General features: G+C 41.7%; 1 pseudogene; it reads left to right on the top strand.

Moving 5' to 3' along the window:
* Positions 1 to 4,422: 4,422 nt before the first annotated feature.
* Positions 4,423 to 4,792, top strand: LOC132496374 (mitochondrial intermembrane space import and assembly protein 40-like; annotated as a pseudogene).
* Positions 4,793 to 7,594: the final 2,802 nt, after the last annotated feature.

Below are 7,594 nucleotides of genomic sequence, written 5' to 3'. Positions count from 1 at the left end.
AAATACAGAAAAGCAAATCCTGTGTCCTTTGACCCGATTTATCCTTCACTGAATTCTTCCTTGATTTCTGGTAAAACAAGATGATATCCCAGGCTCACCTCAGACTCCCCCAGTCCCAGGCCTAGCTTCAAATATTTCTTCAAGGAGTCCTGGTTCCTTTTTGTAAGAAATGGGATTTAGAAAACAAGCTCTTGCAATTAGAGATTATCACACTAAGTGAAGTAAGTCAGGAAGAGAAAGACAAATACCATACGATATCACTTAATGTGAAATCTAAAATATAACACAAATGAACCTATCTTGTGGAATCTAAAATATAACACAAATGAACCTATCTATGAAACAGAAACAGAATCACGGATATAGAGAACAGACTGGTGGTTGCCAAGGGGGAGGGATGGCATGGGAGGCTGGGATTAGCAGATGCAAGCTTTTATATACAGAATGGATAAACAACAAGGTCCTACTCTACAGCACAGAGAACTATATTCAATATCCTAGGATAAACCATAATGGAAAAAACTGTTTTAAAAATAATGTATATATTGTATAACTGAATCACTTTGCTGTACAGCAGTAATTAACACAATATTGTAAATCAACTATACTTCAATTAAAAAAAAACAGGATCTGGTGTTTGTTGCTTTAGATCATTTTGTTATACAGACCCCCCCCCAAAAAAGATAGTATATTTAAATGTTGATAAGGGCTATAGAGAAAAAAATAAACAGGGAGGAGAAGGCAAAGATAGCAATTTCAAAAGGGAATAAAAGAATTAGGACATTAAGAAAAAATGGAAGAGTAGAGCATAAAGGGAGGTGTGCTCCCTCCCACACCCACCCTCCAGCCATTGAAGGCGACCAGCAGATGGGCAGGAAGAGGCTGGAGAAGTGAGGACAGCTGAGAGGATGGCACAGGCGCAGACTCAAGACTGAGCAACCCCCACTTCTCGGCAGGCAAGCCACGCCAGGACGTCAGGAGGAGCGATGAGTGGTGGTTGGGGGGCAAGCTGGCAGTTGGGTTACAGAATCATGGCCATTTTTTTAAGTAATTAATTTTTATTGGGGTATAGTTGATTTACAATGTTGTGGTAGTTTCTGCTGTACAGCAAAGCGAGTCAGTTATAAAAACACCAATCTCTACCCTTGTTTAGATTCTATTCCCATATACGCCATTACAGAGTATTGAGTAGAGTTCCCTGTGCTATATGGTAGGTTCATATTAGTTATCTATTTTATATATAGTAGTGTGTACATGTCAGTCCCAATCTCCCAATTTATCCCTCACCCCCTGGTAGCCATGAGTTTGTTTTCTACATCTGTAACTCTATTATCTGTAGATAAGTTCATTTGTACCCTTTTTAAAGATTCCACATATAAGCGATATCATATGGTATTTGTCTTTCTCTGTCTGACTTACTTCACTTAGTATGATAATCTGTAGGTCCATCGATGTTGCTGTAAATGGCATTATTTCATTTTTCTTTATGGCTGAGTAATGTTCCATTTTATAGGTGTACCACATCTTTTTTATCCATTACTCTGTTGATGGACATTTAGGTTGCTTCCATGTCCTGGATATTGTAAATGGTGCTTCAGTGAACGCTGTGGTGCATGTATCCTTTCAAATTATGGTTTTCTCAGGATATAGGCCCAGGGGTGCGATTGCTGGATCATATGATAGCTCTATTTTTAGTTTTCTAAGGAATCTCCATACTGTTCTCCATAGTTGCTGCACCAATTTACATTCCCACCAACAGTGGAGGAGGGTTCCCTTTTCTCCACACCCTCTCCAGCATTTATTGTTTGTAGACTTCTTTGATGATGGCCATTCTAACTGGTATAAGGCGATACCTCACTGTAGTTTTGATTTGCATTTCTCTAATAATTAGTGATGCTAAGCATCTTTTCATATGCCTCTTGACCATCTCTATGGCTTCTTTGGAGAAATGTCTATTTTATGAGAATTTTGCTGTTGAATGTAAAGTTTGCACTGATTTTTATTTTTATGATTAAGTGAGCATTTTCTAATATCAACTTTAAACATTTTTCAGGGAAAAATAATACAGTAATACTCTATGATGTATAACGCTGGGTGTTTTTCTCCCCTTTTCTCTGTGTTTGAATTATTTCCCAAAGAAAATCTTTTGGAAAAATGATTCAAGAAGCTTTAAAATTTCACATCGTTTGATCCACTGATTATACTTCTAGGAATAGTTTTAGTGGAACAATCAGACATGCAGAGTTACAAATAAGAATATTTTCCAAGTGTTATTAATAATATGGACAAATTGGATATAACTCAGAGTCCAAAAATAGGGGCCTCCTGAAGAAGTTAGGGTGTTTCCTTTAGGTGGAATATTACACAGCCACTAAGATCACATTTTGGCAGACTATAGCATAGTTTGAGGAAATGCTCATGATAAAATGTTTATGGGTAAAAGTCAGGGTCTATACCTATCTATCTATACACATATATATAGGCATGTTTTTTAATAGATAATTAGAACATTGCCAGAAAAGGGAAGATAAGAATAGGCAGAAACCGAATTAGTAAAATATTAGACCAATCATCAGGAATATTGCAGCCCTGAAATTCCTGGGCAAACCTGTACACACTTTCTCAAAGATTATTAAAGAAATAAATACAAAGTATCAGTTTTTCATCCAAATTATAATATCACCATCAGAAACAATCAACACAAAATACTGGCAACAATTAATTCTACACACAAGAAAAAACATTTGTTAGAGATTTTGTAGAACTGACAGAAGAATCTTGTAAAATCTGGAAATTTTGACTTAGTAGAAATAAGCGACAGTAGGTAAACTCTGAATTTCTAGATTTTTGTCACAAGGAATCAATTCCTTTTAAAATGTGGTAAATAAACTTTACCATGACCAATTTTACTAAAAGTTTATTCCCAAACTGACTGAAAAGGGTTAGCTAGTTTTGTTTTATTTTATTTGTAGACCCTAGAATGGCAGGACCCGTCCTCCATGCCTTTGCTTTCCCTGGAGAGTTGGCAGGAGCTCAGAGAGGAACATTCACAGGGCAAACCTGAGGAAAATGGAGCTGGGGGAGCGGTCAGGGTGCCCCGCCTGGGCAGGAGCCCCATAGCACAGGATGAAGCCGAGGAAGCCCCACCTCCAAGGAACCACAAGGCTTTGGACAAGGGGCAAATGACGGTGACTAGTGTAATCTACAAGCCAATGGGCTCTTCCTTAATGGTCTGGAATAACCTGGATTCTTCGTGCTTCTCTAGTAGAAGGGACATCTGTGCTGGTTACACTCTATTCCTCCCCAGCTGTAACCCCTCAATCCATCCCCCCACCCCCGGCCTTCTGCTCTGGGCCTCAGGAGGCTGACCCTTATGGGCATGATTCCTGGTGCTCTCTCACCTTCTGGCTTCCTGAAGCATTTGGCCGGTGGAAGGCACTGACTAAAGGTCAGAAAGGGGGAGGAGAGAGAAGTCAGAATATGTTTTCCTGAGAATGCAACAGAAGTTGAGAGAACTAATCCAAGTATCTTCTGCAATGATTTTATGTACCTTGGGCCAAATCAGAGTGTTGAGTCAAGCGAGTCCTTCTCCAGGAAACCATGGAACTAGTGGATGATGATGGGACATCACCCACTTGATTAGAGCGAAAGAACAGTCTTGGCATGAAAGAAGAATTGCAAATGACAAAAAAGCAAGTGTTACCTGCCCAGTGTAACAACATAGATGAATGCAGGTAGAATGAGGGTTTATTATTCTCAATTACAAGTAAACTTTCAGGGATCAAGGAATATGAAGATAATTCGTTCCTCTAGTTACAACTATAGTTGGGGGTCCAACCAGACAAAAATATACAAGCTTATAAAAATATAGAAGTTACCAAAGATTGGAGCCAATCTTCTAGTATTCTTAGATACTTCTGGGAGAAGGAATATTGCCTGCACACTTTGCTTGGACCCATCTTTTGAGTCTTCTTTTATCTGCAGAGATTGGGGCAGTGGTCCTTGGGACAACAGATCCAGTGGGATTTTTCCAGTTGCCCCAGAATAAGTGACTAAAGTCCAATACCAAGGACAGAAAGTTGCTGAGTATACCCACTATAGTCAAGGTCATCTATAGCCTTCCCCCGCCCCGAACTAAAAAGGAGACCTGTGGCTTCCACCTGCCTCACTAGAGGAGGAGTAGGGGTGGGTAGGTCCCTGAGTTACCTTGTGATCTTGCCTAGCATTCATGATGAGAGGCTTCTCTCTTCTCCTTCTACAGAGAAGCAGGAAGTGCTTCTCCCCTACCTATCCCCACCCAGAGTCCGGAGAGGAAGGAGGTGCTAGAAGAATTATTTAGGAGAATTAGAAGTGCCTGAAAAAAAGATTGTCCTCTCTGGAGTGGAGAGGTCATGGCGTGAGGTCAGAGCGCCCGGCTGCACCATGGCCTGCTGCCAGCAGGAGGGGAAGGATCGAATCATATCTGTGACCAAAGAAAACCATGAAGCTCCAAGCAACGCGGAGCTGGTGGCCGACGACCCCAGTGATCCGTACGAGGAGCATGGATTGATCCTGCCCCACGGAGACATCAGCTGGAACTGCCCGTGCCTTGGGGGTGGGCTTTTCCTGCTTCCACTGCAGCACAGAGGATGTCAAGGGGTCAGACTGTGTAGACCAGTTCCGGGCCATGCAGGAGTGCATGCAGAAGTACCCGGACCTCTATCCCCAGGAGGAGGAGAAGCCAGCATATCGATTAAAGGAATCGGCTGCCTCTGAGGCCATCACAACCAAAGAAAAGGAGGGGTCCAGCTAACGAAGGCGCGGTGCGCTGGGCTCCAGCCTCCTTCAGAGCACATGAATCTCTCCAAGAAATTATCTTTCCCTCTCTTGTTCTGGGCACTGTAATGTATAAAATAACTTATTGAGCTGATCAGGGGTCTTGGCGCCTTGACATATACACTGAAAAATGGGTTGTATGTATGTGTGTCTCACATAACCTATCAGCGAATGTAGCTGCCACTTTTGAATTCTCTTTGAAATAATGTGCTGAATCATCTCAGCAACCAAAAATCTTTATCTGGGAATGTCTCTTGTGAGTGAGCTGATTTATTCTGATTCATTGTGTCCCTTTTAGTAGATTTTATACCTACTTGGAAAGTGAAAGAGAAACACACATCTTCCTTTAAAAATGCTGGAGTAGGGCCATTCCTGTTGAAGAGACGGGATGATCAGACCTTGAGTATATGATGGGGCGTTCTGCTTCTTTTCTGATATATTTTGGTTTCCAGTTTGCATTGAGCTCCAGGTTTTCTACATTTGGAAAACAGAGCTTTGGACCCTCTGAGGGACTCCCTTTGTAAGTGAAGAGAAAGGCTGGTTTTTCCTGTTCTTTTTATTCCGAAAGCCCTGGTTTGGGGTCTGTGTTCACACCGGCTCTGTCTCAGCCTGTTCAGATGCAGTGTTCTTGAGAGGTGGGGACCTAATCACTACCAAAGTAGCACCCGAGAGAAGAAACGGTGTCAATTAAAAGAAAAACCTGATTTAAAAAAAGAAAAAAAAGTTTGGCCTCTCTCTCCCCCGTTGATGCCCCCCATGCCAGCAAGATGAGAGGGACCCACTGCGGGATGTGCCAGAGAACCAAAGGGAGTTACTCCTCCACCCAGCCCAGATCTCTGAAGCTCTTGGAGACATGAAGGGGGGATAAGGCATTCCAGTGTGGAGCTTAGATGCTGGGGGAGACAGGAGCCCTCGGGTCACCCAGGCACAGGACCAGAGACGACAAGCCCTGCCCTGAACAGATGCTATAGACCTGGACTGTTGGTACGGCTAATGGGACACACAGTTGCCCCCTTTTGAGGGAATACTCTGTGATAAAGGGTAGGTCAGGGTGAAGCTGAACACTGTCCCCTCCCAAATCAAACACACATACCATCTACACAGACAATGGCATAGCAGAGAAGCCACCAGCGTCAGATTGAAACAATCTAAACCAAGGTAGGTCCAGAAGGGAAAGAGGATTAAAGAGCAGGTGCAGCCACACTCCCATCCCAGCCCTTGAGCCACAGTCTCTATAGAGACGATGGTGGGGAAGACTCACACCAGATGCAACTGGACCAGATTTCATTTAGTTTTTTAAAATAAATTTTTAAGTGAAATACACATATAGAAAGTGCATTAATTATAACTAAATTAGAATCAATTATTAAAATTAAATTATAAGATTACAGCTCAATGAACCATCACAAAGTTGAACACAACCCTAGATGTAAAGACTGAACATCATTGAAGCCATAGGCACCCCTCATGCCCCTCGCTGTCACTGTCCACTCCACAAAGGCAACCACTGTCCTGACTTCTAACAACAGAGATGAGTTCTGACTGTTTTTAACCTTTACCTAAATGGAACTATACAGTGGGTTGTCTTTTGACTCTGGCTCCTTTTGTTCAGTGTTATGTTTTTGAGATCTATCCGAGTTATGTGTGGAGCAGTTCATTTATTTTTATTGCCATATAGCATTCCATTGCATGGTGTATTCCTTTCCTGTGCTGCTGTAACAAATTACCACAAACACAGTGGCTTACAATAGAAATTTATTCTCTCATGTTTCTGGAGCCAGGAGTCCAAAGATAATATCACTGAGCCTTAGTCAAGGTGTCAGCAGATCTGCACTTCTTCTGTCTTATAAGAGAGATCCATCCCTTGCCTTTCCCAGCTTCTGGTGGCAGCCAGCATTCCTGGACTAGGGGCCACATCACTCAGTCTCTGCTTCCAGGGTCACACTACCTTCTCTTCTGTGTATGTGAAATCTCCTTCCGTTTCCCTCTTAATAAGGATACATCTGATTGTATTGGTGGTGGTAACAATAAACTTTACATTAATGAGATCCATGATGGCCAAACTGTAACTTTTCTTTTGCATCTTTCCTTATTAATCTGAATGGGTTCTATTGGGCTTTCTCACTATCTTTATTAACCTGGTGCTAGGAGGAGGGTGAATGCTATATTCAACAGGACCAAGTACAGATGGAATCAATCTTACTTAATCAATTCTTTTTAAGAACTGAAGCCTCCACTAGTGATATGAATTCTGGGTAGATATAACTTACTAAAAATAATAATAAAAGAACATAGAGAGATTTTTTGCCCAATCAGATAGAATTCCATGATATTCATATTGCCAGAGAAATAATACAGGACTAGAAGAAATTACCAAGATGAGTCACCCCTACCCCTGCCAATTCTTTCCCTCACAGATGGAGAGATAAAAGACCTAAAACTGTGTATATAGTAAGAATTAACAGTCTAAAATGTAGTCACTTGTAGGAATATTATATTAATGATCATTTGAAAAGACAACACATCAAGCATTTTGCTTATGGGACCCCAACTGGCTTCCCCCAGAAGGAGCTTTGATCTGAGAAGCCACACAAAGTATTTCCTCCCCCTCACTCCACCCTCCACCCTTCTTTTGTCCTTTTTCCTTCTTGCTCTTTCCCCTTGCTCCCTCCTTCCTTCTCCTTTCTTCCTTTCTTCCTTCCTTTCTGCTTTCTTTCTCTTTCCCTTTCTTCCTTCCTTTCTTATTTCTTTCTTTCCAATAGAAAGTATTTTATTGTTC

This window comes from Mesoplodon densirostris, chromosome 9 (genome assembly GCF_025265405.1).
Source record: "Mesoplodon densirostris isolate mMesDen1 chromosome 9, mMesDen1 primary haplotype, whole genome shotgun sequence".
NCBI classification, from domain to species: domain Eukaryota; kingdom Metazoa; phylum Chordata; class Mammalia; order Artiodactyla; family Ziphiidae; genus Mesoplodon; species Mesoplodon densirostris.
Note: the sequence above shows the minus strand (reverse complement) of the source record. Positions and strands in the feature narration are given on the sequence as shown.